The sequence below is a fragment of the Gorilla gorilla genome, chromosome 14 (assembly GCF_029281585.2).
Source record: "Gorilla gorilla gorilla isolate KB3781 chromosome 14, NHGRI_mGorGor1-v2.1_pri, whole genome shotgun sequence".
In the NCBI taxonomy this organism is placed as follows: Eukaryota; Metazoa; Chordata; class Mammalia; order Primates; family Hominidae; genus Gorilla; species Gorilla gorilla.
Genome location: NC_073238.2, coordinates 39,457,779 through 39,477,247, shown reverse-complemented (window position 1 = coordinate 39,477,247; position 19,469 = coordinate 39,457,779). Strand labels below are relative to the sequence as shown.

At 45.3% G+C, this 19,469-nt stretch overlaps 2 long non-coding RNA genes across 2 annotated transcripts; one reads left to right on the top strand and one right to left on the bottom strand.

The window, feature by feature from the left end:
- Positions 1–1,667: 1,667 nt before the first annotated feature.
- LOC109029354 (uncharacterized) lies at positions 1,668–11,023 on the bottom strand. The gene is made up of 3 exons (XR_002008414.3): positions 10,823–11,023; positions 5,644–5,819; positions 1,668–3,081 (listed from the first exon to the last, which is right to left on the bottom strand). It is a non-coding gene; the product is annotated as an uncharacterized lncRNA (long non-coding RNA).
- A 790-nt stretch (positions 11,024–11,813) lies between these two features.
- Positions 11,814–19,425, top strand: LOC129526177 (uncharacterized). Its single transcript, XR_008670794.2, has 4 exons — positions 11,814–11,973; positions 15,500–15,673; positions 18,168–18,223; positions 18,924–19,425. It is a non-coding gene; the product is annotated as an uncharacterized lncRNA (long non-coding RNA).
- The last annotated feature ends 44 nt before the right edge of the window (positions 19,426–19,469 follow it).

The window sequence follows — 19,469 nt, the reverse complement described above, 5'->3', positions numbered from 1 at the left end:
GGGGTGCACATAGAAAAGTCCACAAAAGCCACGTGTTTGCTCAGACAGAGGCCCCACAAACAGGGCTGTGTGTGCTGTATTTTCTTTCTTTCTTTGTTTAGAGACAGAGTCTCACTCAAGTGACCCTCCTGCCTCAGCCTCCCAAAGCACCGATATTACAGGTGTGAGCCACCATGCCTGTCCCTGTGTACTGTATCTTCTTTTCCACATACACAGTAATGCTATTTACTTTTTAATTAGTAGAATAACCAACTCCTCCTGGTTTGCCAAGAACTTTCCTGATTTTGAAGCTGAAAGTCCCATATCTTGGGAAATCCCTCCGTTTCAGCAAATTGAGATGGTTGGTCACATCTTATCAAGGAAATTTGTAAATTACAAATTTACTCTCAAGAAAATTTGTAAATTACAAATTTACTCTCAAGAAAATTTGTAAAATGTCCATATGTCCTCTTTAAGTAGGGTCTGTATTTTGCTGATTTTTGTGTCCCCTGGCTGGAGCAGCCAGCCTTGGGCATGATAAATAGGTGTTCACCATTCACTTGAGAAGTTACTCCTTTCCGCTAGTAGAGGTGGAGTGTGCTGACTGTCCATGCACTCTCGGTGGTCGCTCTGAAATGAAAACCTTGCATTTAGTACTTAGCTGAGCTAGAGGTAAAGTGAGAGGCTGTAGGACAGAGATTTCTCCTGCATAAAAGAATCTGAGGGCGGGGTGCAGTGGCTCACACCTCTAATCCCAGCACTTTGAGAGGCCAAGGCCAGCGGATCACTTGAGGTCAGGAGTTCAAGACCAGCCTGGCCAACGTGGTGAAACCCCATCTCTACTAAAATCGCAAAAAACTGCCGGGTATGGTGGTGCATGCCTGTAACCCAGCTACTCGGGAGGGTGAGGCATGAGAATTGCTTGAACCTAGGGGGCGGAGGTTGCAGTGAGCAGAGATTGAGCACAATCTCCAGGCTGGGCGACAGAGCGAGACTCCATCAAAAAAAAAAAAAAAAGTAGCCTAATAGTTGGATTAATACGTAAAAGATTTGGTAAATAAATCAATAAACTCCAAAGGGGGTAAGAGTGACTTCATTTCAGTTATTTGAAAAAGAAGTAGAAGTATTTAATAAAGAACACTCTTGATGGGAAGAAAAATGGAAGGATTAAACAGAATGACCCTTTAGCTTTTGGATTTTATAGGCTTTTCCAACATTATGAAGATGTATGTGTCTCAGGGAAATAACATGATATAGTTTGAAGGCTAACCAGTGAGGTTTCCTCATTTGTAGAATGCAAGGCTAAAGGAGGGAGACAAGACTCGCTCTGCACTTCCCCAACCTCAGCCTCTTTAGGCGACATCTGTGTGGTAGCATTTATTATTCATGAGTGTTCTTTAAAGCAAGAAAAATTTGAGGATCAAATAGGATCTTTCAAGGGTAGGAACTATTGGGCATGACTTGTTTACGGCAGTCAGTAAAGGATGGTGAAATAGAAGTGTGATTGATTGTAAAAGCACTACAATTTCACTTTATTTTAAACATTGCATTTGGCTAAGGAAAATCAGTTCCTTTCCCAAGCTTTTAAAAAAGGCTATAAAGATGTTGCCTGGCTTACATATCACCAAAAAAAAAAAAAAAAGAAAAGAAAAAGAAAAACAAAAAACAACCAGCACACATTATTTTTTCTCAGCACACATATGCCACAAAGTCACAATTATCTATTTATTCTGGGATTAGACATAGGGCTGCACCAAGAACAGATTAAAATGCTCTGACTTCATTAGTTTAATTAGGGAGTTCCAAATTAGATTTTTGCAGCTAAATTCTTTGGCCATGCAGGGTGAGCAGCTGTTGCCCAGACACTAGCCTCAAAGGTAGAGCTCCCAACGCCGTGGTCTGCAGAGCACTTGCTCCTCCCAGGCTGGCCTCAGTTAGCCATCGTCAGGGAAGCCCATGGGACCACATCCTGCAGTCCCAGCTTGCAGGACCTATAGAGCCACTTCAAACATTATTTCCAAGAGAGACCCCATTGACCTCTTCTGTTATTATTCAGACATATGTTAAGCTCTGCAGCAGGACTGACTAGATCATATGCAGTGCCCAGTGAAAATAAAAATTCAGGGCTCCTTGTTCAAAAAGTATTAAGAATTTCAAAACTCACCAGTGGGGCATTAGCCCAGCATGGGCCTGGCGCAACTGATGCCACATGCCATGAAGCCGTCCTGCTTTGCAGTCTGAATCATGCGTATGATCTGAGCTGGGGTTCTTTCTCTCCGTCCCTCTCTCCTCTGAGATTCTACCATACTCTTCTACACAGGAAGCCAGGCTGAGGTCAAGAGTCATTGTGTTCTGTACACAATGCATACATGGTGGATTATTTACCAGGTGAGGGCCTCTTTATTTGTACCTCATGATTAATGAGGTACATTAATCCCTAAAAGCTGCTATTCATGAAAGGAAGTGTGCTATTCCTGACTAAAGAATACCAAAATGTCCTCCAGCCTAAGATTCAAATATTGTTGAATGTCTTTGAGATCCTCAGCCAGGAAGACAAATACTATTTATAGAGATCTGAAAGACTCACAATGCAGAACTATGGTCTGATTAAAAAAAAAAAAAAAAAAAACCTAAAATGAACAGCTCTAGTTGTACAGCAGAGATTTTGTAAAAGATCTTTCTCAGCAACAGTATTCTGTTACTGGGGCATCATAATGTCCAGAAAAATAGAGATAAGCAAGCTGGAGGTCATTTGGAACGTTAGCAAGCCAGCTACGATATCAGGGTGGCACCAAGTTCCAAACAAATTAAAGGTCTACAGAGCAGAGCTATCAACCAACCTCTTGATCACTCCCCTGCTTAACCTTCTCCTTCTTGACCCTTAGCTGTGGGTTTTCTACAAGATGATTCCTTTATCCCCTTTCCTTTCCTCCTCTCTGGTTCTTCATTATTTTTTCTCGTCAATTGCATGCACTCCCATTGCTTTGACTACTGCCTCTAAGGAGAAGGCTCAGAGAATTATTCCAGTCTTCTTTTCCCCAGTGTTAGCTGTGCATCTCCATGTGCGTGCTGGCCACCTTGACCCTCCTGTGCCAGATGTACCTGAAATTCAATCTGAGAGAAATGAACAGCAACTCCCAACTCCCCTAGTCATTAAACTTCAGCATCCTTCAGTTCTCTTTTCTCTCCTCTGTTCACCCTTCACATTCAGCCAGGTAATTACAATGTGGCTCTGTGCCCACAATGTTTCTAGAATTTACTCTTTCTTCCTGTCTAGCAGCAGATGGGCGACTGAACTCCATGCTCATGTCCCGGTTTGCCCCCTGTAATCTGCCTGCCTACAGACGATGATAAACTCCCACCTGCCCCAAAACTTCAATATTTCCCTCTGCCCACAGAATAAACCCTTTAATTTAGCATTTACAGCCTTCCTTAAACTAATCTTAATCTACCTTCAAGCTTCCCCTCCCAAAAACGACTCCTTTGTGAATTGTACCCTCCAGCTCGAATCAGCATTCACACCTTTTGAGGACGCTGCATGCTTCCCTATCCCCAGCCATTCCTGTCCCACCCCATAGGCCTCTGCTATGTTAGGAAGGCCTCCTCTCCACATTTTCTCACCCACACCAGGGAAGCACCCCTGGTTACCCCTGTCAGGAGTCATTGTCCTCGTTTGGAGGGTCTGAATCCCACTGAATTGTGCCTTTCAAATGGCACTTGTTTCACCTGGTCATAGGCAAAATTTCTGTCCTAGATTCTGTAAGCTACTTGAGGATAGGGCTTGTGTCTTATTTTGCTTTCCTGAGCTCAGTAAATAACTTTGAATATGATTGACTAGATGCAGATGTAGTTATCACAGCTGTCACATCCAACTATATAAGTGGCTCTATCAACATCGTGTTTAATGTTAACATCATGTTTAATGTCACTGACGATGATGTCTGAGAATGTGGTCTGTTAACACACGTCACCACCACCACCTCTTGCTGTCTCTGTTGCTACCACCTTAGCCCAAACCACCAGGAACCTTCCTAATTGGCCTCCCCATGCCACCTTGCCCCTAGATCCAATCTCCACATGGCAGCCAGGTGAGATTCTTCAAACGTAAGCTAGTTCTCACCAGCCCATGTTTAGAACCTTCTAGAATTTCTGTAGAGAAAAGGCTCAGAGTCCTAACCTTATAAGAAAAGATAACTAGAAGAATTGTTTCGATGCTGTATTTGTACACCAAATGCACAATGTCATTATACATTTAGAGGGTATAAAAGTCAGGGCTGCTTTGGGATGCTGGTGGAGAAGCTCAAGTATTTCCCAAACCACCTAAGCTGCTGGTACCTGGGTTCCAGCTGGAGCGTGTTCCTGTGGGAAGAATCAGAAAGGAGATGGGGATCCCTGCATGTCTGGGTCCTGCTTTGGTTTGGAATCTACTAGACAGCCAGTTCTTTCTCTCACGCCCTCTTCCACCCTAGCCACTAATCCCTTCCACACTCTCCGGTCCTGCCTTCTCCCCACTCCCCCGCAGGGCAGGCTGCAGGTCTAAATGGAGCCATGGCCCTTTCCTTCCAGCAGAACTTTCCTGTCTCTTTAAGGACAGAGAATTCTTGCCTGGTTTCCTCGGGCTTCGTTCCTGCCTGAGAGCAGAGAGTGGGAGACAGGGAAACATGCACTGGGGTGCCTGTTGTCTCCAGCCATCTGTGTACGAAGTGAGAGGACCAGAGGCTTGTACTCAATGTGAATACAATGCTTCACAAGGGCATGAGAAAAATTCTGTTTAGTTAGAATGACAAACATCATTTTCACAGGTGTGAGAAGAAATTGTCAGCATACAGGCCAGGCGCCATGGCTCACACCTGTAATCCCAGCACTTTGGGAGGCCGAAGCAGGCCGATCGCCTGAGGTCAAGAGTTTGAGACCAGCATGGCCAACATGGCAAAACCCCGTCTCTACTAAAAATACAAAAATTAACTGGGTGTGGTGGCAGGTGCCTGTAATCCCAGCTACTCGGGAGGCTGAGGCAGGAGAACCGCTTGAACTCAGGAGGCGGAGGTTGCAGTGAGACGAGATCGCACCATTGCACTCCAGTCTGGGCAACAGAGCAAGACCCAGTTAAAAAAAAAAAAGAAAAAAAAGAAAGAGAGAGATAGAAAGAAAAGAGGGGGCCGGGCGCGGTGGCTCACGCCTGTAATCCCAGGACTTTGGGAGTCTGAGGCAGGCGGATCATGAGGTCAGGAGATCGAGACCATCCTGGCTAACACAATGAAACCCCATCTCTACTAAAAATACAAAAAAAAAAATTAGTCAGGCGTGATGGTGGGTGCCTGTAGCCCCAGGTACTCGGGAGGCTGAGGCAGGAGAATGGTGTGAACCCGGGACGCGTAGCTTGCAGTGAGCCGAGATTGTGCCACTGCACTCCAGCCTGGGCGACAGAGCAAGACTCTGTCCAAAATAAAAAAAGAAAGAAAGAAAGAAAGAGAGGGAGGGAGGGAGGAAGGGAGGAAGGAAGGAAAGAAGGAAGGGAGGAAGGAAGGAATTGCAATGAAAGAATAGTGTCGCATGGACCACCTGCAAGAAACTTCTCGCACATTAGTAACAGGGAGTTATTCTGGTGCTTCATGTTGTTGGAGGGAGGAAGGGAAGAAAGAAGCTTATTCAAGTACAACCCACCTGCAAGCCCCTTCTCTGTTCTCAGAGGAGCTGTGAATAGCCGTTGTGCTTCTGAGACCTTGGAAAGATGTGTGCGTGACCACATGTCTATGAAATTTCAGAGATACCGCTTCAGATGGAAATATTAGGAGCCCTTCCCGGTCTTCATGAATTCACGTGTGTCCGCTGCAGAAAGGCTGCAGTGGGGTGATGGTTTCGGATTGATTAGTCAGAAGCTAAATGTTTAACAGAGGTAGCAAGATGAGCACTTTCTGTGGGTAGCCCCCCGAGTTTTGCTAGTCTGCCAAAAGGGGAACCATCTGTATTGGAAAGTGTGGTTCACGGTGCAGGTCATTGCTGAAGGTGAGTTAGGAATCTGTAGGGCGGCCCAAAACCAGCACGTGCACCAGGTGCGCACTCGCAGGCCACAGAGTCCTCACCCACCCTCCTGGTGCCTTCTGTGCCCTTATAGAAATCCTGCCGGCATGTCACAGAGGCAGTCTACCAACAGGACGAGGAGAAGTCAGAACGCCGAGATCTGCCTTTTACAAACGTTTGAACTGTCCAGTTTCCACTTTGAGGTGGTAGTTACCAGCGCAGGGTAGGGAGGGCAGGAGCACCCATTGGCAGGTGCGCCACCTGCGCCTGGAGGGAAAAGGAAACCGCAGCTGTCTTTCCCACACTGGCTGCTCCCTGCTTTTTGATTTTTTTAAGTTTTTCCGAACAGTAAAATTTCCATTTTCCCAGGCACCTGGGCTCCAAATATGCGTTATCTTTGAAGACTTGGTAAAGACAGCAGATTCATATAGAAGAATACAAATCACCCAGCGTCCTAATCCAGAGCTGGCCACTGCTACTGTTGATTAAATTTCCCTTGTTGCATATTGTTTTACATGGTTGACACTATCCTGGGTGTAGTTTCAAGATTGTGTGTTGCTTTTTCCTTGCTCCGAAGGGAGTGGGGAGAAATGTTATCATAAGCATTTTCCCATGTCATGAAAAAATTCTTCATACAATAATGAGAGGGGAAATGTATATTATTAGCAACTGATATGAGAATTCCTTTTAGGGGAAAACTTGCCTTTTTAAAGAAAAAAAGCTCTGAGGAGGAGCATGGGGAATCATTTGTCAGTTGCTCCAGGGCGTAAAGGAAGCAAGAGTGAGTGAGAGACAGAGCCGGACTGTGCAATCCCTGCCCCGTCCAGGAGCCGCACAACCATGGCCAATCACCCAAATCATGAAATACTCGAGGAAAATAGGAGCTGAATTAAAGCAGCCCTGGGCAGGGCATAGCCAGAAAAAAGCACTTGAAAATAAGCTCTTGGTAATCTACAAAGTTAATGGGAAAGATTTGCATTTCATAAATTGTGGAAGGGAGAATCAGGGCATATTAATCAGACATCTGAGAGACTACAGGGAGGGCCCCTCTGGTCCCTCAGCTGGCATCAGGTTGATGTTCACAAAGTCTTGGTGGTTGCTCTGTGTTCCATTAAACAGCAATATCATTTAACTAACACTTTGACTAAGTTTATGTTCAGATTATTTACTTGAACTTTGAAATCACAAGGTTGAAAGGCACAAGCATTTTAAATTAATACCTGGTCATTTTGAAGAATGTCTATGAATTTCCAGATTTACAGGCAGTGGTATGAGAGCCATTTCTCTGCATCTTCGCCATCACCTACCTGCTATTTAGAATCTACTCCATACGCCACTGCCTCCATGAAGCCTTTTGTGACCTGCCCAAGTGTAAATAATGTGTCTTATAAACCCTATAATGTCTCATGTTCCCTGCACCCAGGCAGTGAGTGATTTTATTTTGTTTCATATTCTGACTATTAGCATGTATACCTCCTCCTTGAGCTATGCTGTAAGCAGCTTGAAGGTAGACTCTTGACGCTTTCTTTTGCTTATTGTAAAATAAATAGTGAAGGGGAGCAGAAGCCCATGTTTCTTAAAGAGTGAGCAGCCCTTGCTGCTCTGATTTCATGTCTCCTGACCCAGATTCATGAAAGGATCAGGTTCTAAGATCCTGCTGTTATAACCGATTTGGTGCCTGCATCAGTGAGGTTATCTCTGGAGAACTCTGGAGAATAGAAAGCTGCAAATGGGTGAACAGTGTTGAAGCAGAAAGGGCATGAAGTGGGGTGAGATTCCAGCATGGAGTGTTAAAGAAATTATTTGAGAAGGGAAGCTGTGATTGCCAGGAGTCAGCAGGGCCTCAGTAAGAACATCCTGGCCAGACACAGTGCCTCACGTCTGTAATCCCAACACTTTGGGAGGCTGAGGCAGGAGGATGACTTGAGCCCAGGAGTTTGAGGTCAGCCTGGGCAACATAGCGAGACTCTGTCTGTACAAAAACACAAATTAAAAAATTAGCTAGGCATGGTATTGCATGCCTATAGTCCCTGCTACCTGGGAAGCTGAGGCAGGAGGATCACTTGACTTCAGGAGTTGAAGGCTGCAGTGAACTATGATCTTGCCATTGCACTTCAGCCTGGGTGACAGAGTGAGACCCTGTCTCTAAAACAAACCAAGACACATCCAGACTGACCTAATTTCTTTTGCTGCCAAGATCATGGGTGAGCACCGTGCTGGTGATGGTTCTTTTGGCTCCTGAGTCAAGAAGTAAAAATGTGTGCCCAGACAAGTTGGTGGATCCAGAATAATCTGAACAACTCTGCCTTATCAGTTTGCACAGGTTGCAGATCAGTGTCTGGATTTTAATATGGAGAGAGGTTTTCCATGATGTTCCTCAGAGCTCCTTCTTGTATCTGAACAGGCCAATAGTTTTATCGATGACTTTGAAGAAGTTGTGGAAGGAGGAGAGAAGTCATGAGTCAAATGCAGGTTTGACTGAAAGCTGAGTGGACCATGACTGCAGTGGAAGATGAAATCAATGAGTAAGACTGCTAGGCCAAATTTCATAAAATATAATTTAACTTTGGTCTTTCAAAGCAATTGCACAATTACAGGGTGGGGGGGCATCAGAGTTTCAAGTAACAGAATTTCTATATGTTGGTCAAGAATTCCTGTTGATTCAATCTCCATATTTAAAGACAGGAGATGATGGGCCTTCTGTTCTCACCAGGCCAGACATACCTTGGAGTATGACATTTAGTTCTGCAACACATCAGAAGAGAGGGACAGTACCATTCCACATTTTATAAGAAACACTTGAAGAAAGAAGCAGCTTGAAGAGCAGGAGACTTGGAGATACTTGATAGCTAGTTTCAAATACCTAGAGAGATGTCATTTTGTGTATGCATGAATTAGTTTTCTAGAGGGGCAGTATGGTGTTGAATTTTCTGGTTCTTGGAGTTTCTGCACATGGATGCAATAATATATGCCACCTGACATGCTCTTTTTTGTTCTCCAATAAAGAGGCAGAACTTAATTACCCTCTGCTTGAATCTGGTCTGGCTCTGTGACTTATTTTGACTGACAGAATAAATATGTGAATGTAATGTGTATAACGTCTGAGGCTAGGTCTGAACAGATATGCAGTATTCACCTTTTCTGATTAAAATGCTTGCTTTTGGGGGTCCAACTCTCAAGAAAAGAAGCCCAAGCTAGTTCTTTGGTGTGAGCCACATGGAACCTCCCAACTGTCCTTGACAGATGTGTGAGTGACACCATCCTGGACATCCTGGTCCTAGTGGCCATCATACTGCAATCCATGAAAGACCTCAGTTGATGCCGTGTGGAGCAGAAGATTCGCCCAGCTTAGCCCTGACAAAATATCTGACCCACAGAATTGTGAGCAAATAAAATGATTACCATTTAAAGCCATTAAGTTTTGGAGTAGTATGTTACTCAGTAGTAGACAATCAAAACAGTGATTAAGAAGATATATTATGAGGCTGGGTGCAATGGCTCACACCTGTAATCTCAGCACTTTGGGAGGCTGAGGAGTGCAGATCACTTGAGGCCAGGAGTTCAAGACCAGCTTGGCCAATATGGTGAAACCCCATCTCTACTAAAAATTAAAAAATTAGCAAGGTGTGGTGACATGCATGTGTAATCCCAGCTACTCAGGAGGCCGAGGCATGAGAATCACTTGAACCTGGAAGGCAGAGGCTACAGTGAGCTGAGATCACACCACTGCACTCCAGCTGGGGCGACAGAGTGAGACACAATCTCAAAAAAAAAAAAAAAGAAAAAGAAAAGAAGAAGGTATACTAATGGAGACAGAGTGCTTTGCCACTCAGTAGTTACTGATCTTGAGCAAATCACTTAATTTCTTTGTGCCAGTTGCCTGATCTGTAAAATGGGAGACCCCACCTCATGTGATGACTGTGGGGTTAAATGACTGAATGCATGAAAATCACCTGAAACTGCATCTGGCCTATAAAAGCTGCTCAATACAGGAGTATAACTAGAACTAAGGGAAGAAGCTGTGAAGATTAAAAAAAAAAATCAGCTCTAAAGAGAAAACTCTAGTGGGATTGTCAGGACATGGAGTAAACTGCCTCTGGATGCAGTGAAGTGCTTTCCCTGGAAGCATTCCAATCGTGACTGGCTGGCTGCTTATACAATTTTGGGATTGAGGACCCTGCTGACCTTGAGATTCTATGTTTCCGTGGTGCTGGGGATGAGGTAGGCATTCTATGTGCTCAATAGGCTTTTCTCGAATTGACTTAAGTTAGATATATAAGAAAGAAGTACTCACCCAGCTAAATCATGACAATTTCAAGATTACCCAGCATATTTTATTTGGCATAATGTTTTCTCATCAACCATTAATGTTCCTGAACACATCCTTTATCTGTAAGATAAAGGACTTGAAGCAGACCTAAGTGGCTTATTAATTATTGAATGGACTGCTTATACTACCTTCCTGCCTGCGAATTCAAAGCTGGAACATGAGGCAAAGCCACTCTGCCTCCCTTCCCAGAGAGGGACTGTCCCAACCTCCCCAATGCAGGGGCGAAAAGGCACAAAGACACAGATCTCACTTCACTCCTCTGCAGCTTCTGAGAACACTTAAAACAAAACAGCCCCAATGTAGCCCCTGAAATGCAGAGGTTCAAGAAAGGAGAGGTACCGATTTCTTCAATAGTTCACAAAGGAATAGGGAGGTCTGAAATGGAAATCTTTCTGCCTGTGACAGTCTCATAAAGTGTCCCCAGACTGTTCCCAAGGGCCCTGGGCAATAACAACCCTAAAATCACTTGTAATTCAGCTGAATATTTCTTACCAGGTCAGTCTAGGGCAGGGCTCCAGATAGGGACAGAGACTCAGGAGAGCAGTGCTTCTGGGCCAGACAGGGGTGGGGCCCCAGCTTGCTTCCTGTGCTATTCAGTTTCTCCACACTCGGACATCAAAGACAGTGATCTTCAGACTCTAAATGAGGGCAGACTGACCCAAGAAACAGGGACAGGTGGTTACTTTGCTACTCACTCCGAAACCCCACATGGGGTATTTTAATAGTGTTCTCCATCTGTCCAACCTCAGGGGTTAATCCCTTCCTAATCTGAGCTGTAATAATTGGGTAATCAGACAAGACACTCCAAAAAGCCCAGGCCATAGTTTTGCTGTTCTTTTTGGCTAGACTTTTCTTTTATTAGAGTGAAGTATAGCTGACCTAGAAATTTCCTGTTTCAGCTTCAGTCTTACACTAAACAAAAGCAGACACTGCTAAGAAGGATGCATGTTTAGAAAGCACAGCCCTCCTTCTTGGGGGGAATTTCAGTCACTGCTCACTGAACACACAGGAAGGAGAGCTGCTATGCGCAAATCACATGATCCTGCTTTTTGCTACAAACTGAAAAAAAAAAAAAAAAAAAGGAAAGAACAGAAAAAGCCCCCAAAGGCCCATAGTTAGCCTGGGCTAATGAGCTCACTGGTGTGAGTCCAGGAAACATCCCAGAATGAATACATCTGCTGAGATTTCTGTCTTTTGAAAAAAGTAACCTTGCTGTGGTGGATAGCAAATGAAACATCAATGAAAGCTTCATGAAACCGGATCAGGGACTTAACCTAAAACCCACGAAGAAAACCTGGTAGGTGGTTAGGATCCGGGACAGAAGTAAGCCTGACTATTTGAGGATTAACCATCATGGAGGAAAACATAGATTTTTTTTTTTTTTCAAAGAAGAAGAAGAAAAAACTAACACCCAAGCTGCTGATCACACTGACCTACAACCCGGGATGGAACAATGGTACTGTTGGCCTGATGAGCTGGAGAGTTCACACCAAACCAAGTCTCACACTGACGAGCCTCCTGGTCACCGTGCAGGGCAGGCATTATGATTTATTCATGGTAGCACCCAGCACACGGGACAGACTCTATAAATGCTCACGGAATGGAATGGACACCATGGGGGTCCTTTCTAAGCTACCCTGGAGGTGGGAATAACCACAATCAGGTTTTTAATCTAGTTTATTTCAAACATTTTCTAGACGTGTTTGCTTTAACCAAAAAATACATTCCCCTAAGGGAGGGCTGAAGGGTAGGGAGAGAGCTGGGAGCAGGCGATAGAGATTGGTACAGGGAGGTCTTGAGAGGGAATGCACTGTCTTGCGGGAGGGGAAAGCGTGGAGGAAAGTGAACCCACTAGGGAGACGGAACGCTTCCTTTCCCCAGCACAGCTACTCAGTAGGTTGATTTGTAGCACATTCTGCCAGCTGCCTGCTCTAATCTGTTCTCTCCTTCTGTAGTAATAGGAATGTGGCCAGGCACATGGTTAGACCATATTTCCCACTCTCTAGTAGCCAGATGTGGCCATGTGACTAGATGTCACCCACAGAAGTGAGAGGAAGTGATTTGTTGCATGTCGGAGTCAAGCTTCTTAGAAATGGATGTACTTCTTCTGGGATCTCTCTTTCTCCTTCCTCCAGCTAAATGCAGATAGCAACAACCACACAGTGAGGACACAGAGAAGTGAAGCCTGGGGCCCTGAATGATCACATGGAAGAGACTCACCCTTCCGGTTTCAATATTTGACTTATAGATGAGTGCTATGATCTGAATGTTTGTGCCCTCCCCAAATTCATATGTTGAAATCTTAACCTCCCAGGTGGTGGTATCAGGAGGTGAGGTTTTTGGGGAAAGGATTAAGTCACAAGGGTGATGCCTTCATGAATGGGATTAGTGCTTTTATAAAATAGGGCCAAGGGAGCTCATTCCCCCTTCTACTATGTGATGACACAGGTAGAAGGCACCATCTGTGAACCATAAAGCAAGCCCTCACCAGATAGCTAACTTGCTGGTGCCCTTGACCTTGGACTTTTCAGCCTCCAGAACAGTGAGAAATAAATTTCTATTCTTTATAAGGCATTCAATCTATGGTATTTTGTTATGGATGCCCAAATGGACTAAAACAGTGAGTAAGAATAGACCTCTATTGAGTTGACCTGTTTTATTTTGGGATCTATTTGCTACACAAACTAGCACGATCTTAAGTAGCATATTTGACTACCAAGGGAAGTAACCCACCCTGCCATGTGACTCAAAGGGGGAAAGGAGGTCATGACCCAAGAAAAGGAGTCATCCGCCTCTGATTGAGATGATTGAGCCACTCAAGTGCAGCTCTGCTGGTTGGCTGATGTGCCTGTCACAGAGGGGAAGAACTGTACTTCTCACTCTCATCATAGCCCTCTTTCGGTAAAAGTCAGAGCCAACTTATGGGAAGTCAGCCCTGGGGCACCATGATGATTGACACTGTATAGAAATTGGCCTGAGCATTTTTGTGATGTATCATGGGAATATGCTGGGCCTCTGATGGAAACAGAGGATCTGGGGTCCCAGTCTTACATGAGAAATGCATAGGAATTCATTAGCTGCACAGAGGGGGTAACAGCATCTCAGATGATAGCTGCAATGTTTAGAAAAGCAAGAGGACAATAACATATTCAGGAAACATGCTCAAAATTGTTGGAGCATAGACTGCGAGAGCAAGTATATTTGTGTATTGTTTGTAGGAGGTTAGGGATGGGGCAGGGCTGAGCAATTAAACTGGAATAGGTAGGCAAAGATACAGAAAAAATGGTAAGACTCAGCTTTCAGAGTTCAAAATATGCTTTTGAAGTCCATTATATCTTTGGGAAAAAAAGGTTTTTTCGTTTGCTAAAGCTACGGTCATTTGAACTTCAGGAGCCGAGATCTTGACCTAAGCGATAAGTTTAAACAAATATGTAATTGCTCTGAATGTGGTTTTGTCTGCTATCTAGACGAGTTAAGATCCCAAGACTTTAGGAAATGGAAGAAAAGAAGTTGGAGGAAAGTGCAGGACAAGTCCCCAGATGGCCTTGGATAACCAGCTCTTCCCCCATTACTTGCCTGTGGTTCTCAGAATAACTGTAGAATGTGCTGGGAATGCAACATCCTGAGAAAAGGAGGAATTGGCTGGGATAGCCTGGGCTCTGTTCCCATCACCCCTAGAACAGGATGTCCTGCAATACTTTATCCCAGCGATCCCTGGGTCCCCTGGCCATAAAACCTAAGGCAGAGTGTGCTTTCACGGTCCCTCAGCTGTGGTGCGACATAGGGCACATGCAAATGGGCTCCAAGGGGCCTGGGCAGAACTACTGAGCCTTGGAAGATTGCTTCACTTAACTTGCTGTGTGAGTTCTCTGTCTCACTGCACTTGTGCAAGTGGATTGCTACTGGTGCATAGTTACCGGTGAAGTGTTTAGAGTCCTCCCCTGGGATTGATACCTGTGCACCGTGAAACTGCTCCACAGAAAGAATGCAACAGCCTGCTGAGGGTCTTTAGGAAGGGGCTCTGCTCCCTGCACCCTCCATCCAGATTAGCTCCTAAGGAGTGGGGATAAGACACCCCTCCCCTCATGAGCTTAGGGACCTGAGAGTAGAGAGGACCCTGCTACTCTCTGAAACGCTCGTGTATGTCCTCAGTGCTGCCATGGCAGGGCCAGTGGAGGGGATCTTAAGATAAGGGGCAGGGGCAGACCTGGAGCGGCATGAGAAAGCAAGAGAATGTTCCCATGTCTTTTTGATAGAAGTGGAAGTAGCTGGGAAAAGGGGCCATGATTCAGAAGGGTCGCACAGTTGTGATGTGGGGATGCCATGGCAGAAAGCAGCTTGCTCATATGGCTGGAGATTGGGGGCAATGAGAAACCCGGGCAGAAGGCCTACCTTAGCTACACAGGGTGGTTCATGCTGTGTGTACGTGCTGGGTGGGCTGGACCAAGGCCTGAGTGTGAGGCCAGCTTTGTGTCAAGAAGCAGATGCAGAGTAGCGTTTCTTTAAGACGAGCAAAAGTACACCCAAGGGGCAGGGACTTGGGCTTCCTATCGGTGTCCCACTGTGGTGCAGATCATTTCTGCAGCCCCCCTGCAGCTTCCCAGTCTCGAATCTCTGAGCCTGGCCTCCTCATTAACAACAGAGGGCCCTCATCTTGGGCTCTGGTTCTGGTTTGCATCCCTGCTGGTTAGATGATTCCCACTGTTTATTTGGCTGCTCTCTAACAGGGCATCTATCCATGCCCAAAGCCCTGGCATCCAGTCCATGCACCCTCTGCTATCTGACCTCATTCTGCCCTGTTTTTGGCTGCGCTGCACCCACCTTGGTGCCAACAGCTGAAGAAATCCCACCCCCTGTGCAATCTGAGATACAATGTTTTCTAAGAGTAGCTCTAGCTAAATGGCAGAGCCAGAGAAAAGGGAATTATTGGGAGGAGCAGTTATGGTGTGACATGTTTCCCAGGCCATTCTGGCTTCCATGCAGGGACTAGAGAACAGGAAGAGCAACAGTAGTCCTCTTGTTCTACCCTGTCCACTACATGGGAACTTTGATACCCATCTTAGTTTCCTCCTAGAAAATCCTGAGAGACCCCAGGGTGTCACGTGTGTACGCCAAGATCTACCCTTCTTGGTCAACACTGTTTTCCTTCTTGCTTCCTCTGGCTGGCAGTGGTACTGTCCCACACTGCTGGCAACCCCAGAAGTGCCATCAGTGACCCCGAACTCTGCTGAAGGCCTACACCTGCTGAAGAAGCTCATGCCCAGTTTGAACCCACTCATGACTGAGCCCAAGGACAGTCTTGTCTGTGCCAAGGGTCCTGGCGGCTGCGTTGAAGGACTGAAGGTGAGGCGGATGCTGTCACCGTTGCTGGTGATGTCGTTTGTTGTAGGTTGAATTGTGTCTTCCAAAAGATCTGCTGGAGTCGTAACCCCAGGTCCCTGTGAATGTGACCTTATTTGGAAATGGGGTCTTTGCAAATGTAACCAAGGTGTAAGTTAAGATGAGGTCATACTGGAGTAGGGTGGGCCTTTAATCAATGTGACTAGTGTCACTCTAAGAAGAGGTGAAGAGACACAGACAGGCACGCAGAGGGAACATAACATCTCTGCCTCAGACCGAGGCAGAGATTGGAAAAATGTGTCTCGAAGCTAATGGATTCCAAAGATTAAACAACCGGAAGCCTGGGAGGGGACATGGAAACTGCCCAAATACCAGTGCTGTCAGCTGCCACATGGCCTGTGCCCCCTTGGTGCCTACCAGCATTACAGGGAAAAGCTCATTTTGCCTTTTTTGGTCTTCTGTGGCACTCCCCTTGCCTAGAATCCAGGTACAAACCCATGGGAGGTGGGCAAAGGTAATGTCCTATGAACTTGGAACACCTCCCCTCTGAGCTGCTCCTTTACTCTGCAGGCTACGTGGGGTTGTAGCTCCTCCTGGGATGGGCTTTTTCTCCTAGCAGCCTTGACTGTGCACCAGGGTTAATGTGGAAAATCATGAGTTGCAGTGGGCTTTTCGATCGCATATTACTAATAAGAAATAAATTTATCCTCTTAATAAGCATATATCCAGAACAGCTATTAACTCATAGTGAAAGCTGATGTTTGGGGAAATCAGGAATCAAAATATGCTAAAGAAAACACAAGAACTTCAATTTAGCTCAGGGCCTAGTATTCTCAGACCTGTAGCCCTCATGCTGCTCATCCTAGCCTCCAGCCTCAGCTTCCCAGGCAAGGGGGTCACGGGAACATGCCGGCAGCATTGCATCTGGGGCCAGGCTTTCTGCAAGGAGCGTCCACACATTTCTCTCCTGGCACCTGTGCACTTCACATTGTGGTGTCAGCTTCCATGAAGCCCACGGAGGGCAAGGACAGGCCTCAGATACAGGAAGAGAGTGGACAGCAGGGGACTTTAAGACCAGTGGCTCTGAGCTTTTTTCTGTTCATCTTATAAAGAGGAACTTGGGCTGGACATTTGGGGGTTCTCACTGGCAGCACAGCTTCTCAAGTCCACCTTGGAGGATAATCCCAGGTGGGAATGGACATGAGCAGGGAGGTAGACATTTCAGCCTGGGGTGAGGTCAGGAGCTGGCCAAGTGGTCTGCGGATGGGAGGTGGTAGTCTCAGCTCAGGTATTATTTCCAAACCGTATTGATGAACCATTATCCCTTTAAAGACCCACAGCAAGTTTAAGGTAAAGCTAGCAACCTCCTTAAGCAGAAATGCTATGACATATGAGAAGTCCCTTAGCAGCAGCCACACAGCAGCTCAAAGGGAAGCTCCTCAGTGGCTCACCTAGGATAGAAAATTCCACCCAGTGCTGGGTGCGGTGGCTTATGCTTGTAATCCCAGCACTTCAGGAGGCCGAGACGGGCAGATCACTTGAGGTCAGGAATTTGAGACCAGCTTGGCAAACATGGTGAAACCCTGTTTCTACTTAAAAAAAAAAAAAAGTTAGCTGGGTTTGTTGGCGTACACCTGTGATCCCAGTTACAGGCGAGGCAGAAGCAGGAGAATTGCTTAAGCCTGGCAGGCGGAGGCTGCAGTGAGCCCCAAGATCACGCCACTGCACTCCAGTCTGGGTGACACAGCAAGACTCTGGGAAAAAAGAAAGAAGGAAGGAAGGAAGGAAGGAAGGAAGGAAGGAAGAGAAGGAAGGGAGGGAGGGAGGGAGGAAGGGAGGGTGGGAGCGAGGGAGGGAGGGAGAAGAAGGGAAGGAAGGGAAGGAAGGAAAGGAAGGAAAGGAAAGGAGGAAGGAAAGTAAAGGAGAAAGGAAAGGAGAGGAGAAAGAAAGAGAAAGAAAGGAAAGAAAAGGAAAGAAAGAAAAAGAAAAGAGAATAAAGAAAGAGAAAGAAAGAAATTCCACCCAGTAAGCTTTGGGCAAAGGGCTGGACTGCTTTGAAGGCACCCTAAAAAAGGAAATGATGATGTGATGATGATGTGATGATGATGATGACGACGTTAAGTTCTCAAATGGTTCTTCTTGTGTTTCTCTTGTTTTTTTTTTCCTTTTGAGTACCATCCTCCAGAGAAGCTCACTACCTAGAGAACAAAGCCTCAACAAAACGACAAATACTTCCTGGTGCCAACAAAGAAAAGCCCACACATGTCTTCCAGCAAAATCCACTTGCTGTTTGCATTTGTGATACGTCTTATTGTTTTGGAATGGCTTTTCCCTGAAATGTTTCCCCTCGGTCCTGTTCTCTATTCCTTTCTACTCTAATTTTCTGTTCACTCCCAAGCTGGGGCAGGATGGGGGAAAAGAATGAAAGAAGAAACTATAAACAAAAATGGGAGTGCTTACGGTAAAATTATCTTCACTGTCATGTTCTGTCTTTCAGGGGAAAAAAATCACCATTTTGCTTTCTCCACTCTTGACTGTGAAGTTTAATATAAGGTATGGCTCAGTCTTTGTGATGATTCATAACCTGGCTCTAACCATCAAACCATTGGACCATCCTGCGCCTCATCTCTCTCCCCTACACAGTCTCTCCTTACCTGTCTGGCTTTTGGGGCCTTTCAGCTGACTTCACCCTCTTTTTTCCCACTGTCTCTGTAACAAGGACTTTGAGTAGGACGCTGGAGGATCCTCACTCACACCGCAGCCTCTACAGCTCCCATGCCCAGTGCCTTCAGATTGTCCCAGGGGTCCCTGCTTTCTTCTATCTCAGGGCCAGTAACTCACAGTGAGGGCACCTTCCGCAGGCTGAAGACAACTTTGTCTCTTTCTCTTTGTTTAGTGCTGATGTCCCAAAAGAATGATATCCATCCCAAAGTCCTCTATCAGATTTCTCCCAGGAGGCCCAAAGATTCTCATGTAAATTAGAGTCACATTTGACCTGTCCTGATGGGTGAATAAGCAGACCACTTTCTCCCAATGGAGAAAGGGAGATTTTTTAATAGGCGACTTACTTTTCCTTGATCCCAGTCACAAACTCTTCCAAACTGACAGAGCTACATAGTAACCCACAAATCTAAGCAACTGTATGGGTGTGTGTGTGTTTGTGTGTGTGTGTGTGTATGTGTGTAAAATTGAGAGACTTTCTATTGTTCTTCAAAAGGTTGTAAAGACGTAACAAATGGGTTTCTCTTTACAGTTCCTTACACATGGTCTCCCCAGAAAGCACTGAGGACTGATTCATCACTTCAAGCAGTCAATTAGAATCCGGGAAAGCCTCTCTCTGGCCTCACCTTACTTCCTGTACCAGGAGAGATGCTCATTAATAGTAAGAAAGAGTTGATGGGATTAGAGTCTGGAAGTGACAACCTCTCCTGAACCTGAACTCATTGATTTCTTCGTTTTACAAAACAGTGTTCTTGAGAAAAATAAACAAAAAAAGGAAATAATACAACTAATAACTCCAAGGTCTAAATTTAAACCAGCTGTATCTCATAACAACAGAAGCTGCAATGGCCAACATACGTCATTTATAAAACGCCAACTTATGTGGATGGGGATTGGAATTTCTTGGCATAATGCAAAGAGCATATAAAAAATGAGTACGGAAAAGACTACTGTTTGTGTGTATATGTAATTATTACATATATTCTTAAATGATATTTAATAAATAATCAAATGATTAAATAATATATACTATATATACATGTTATATTAATATATGTATATGCTTCTCCAAATTTCT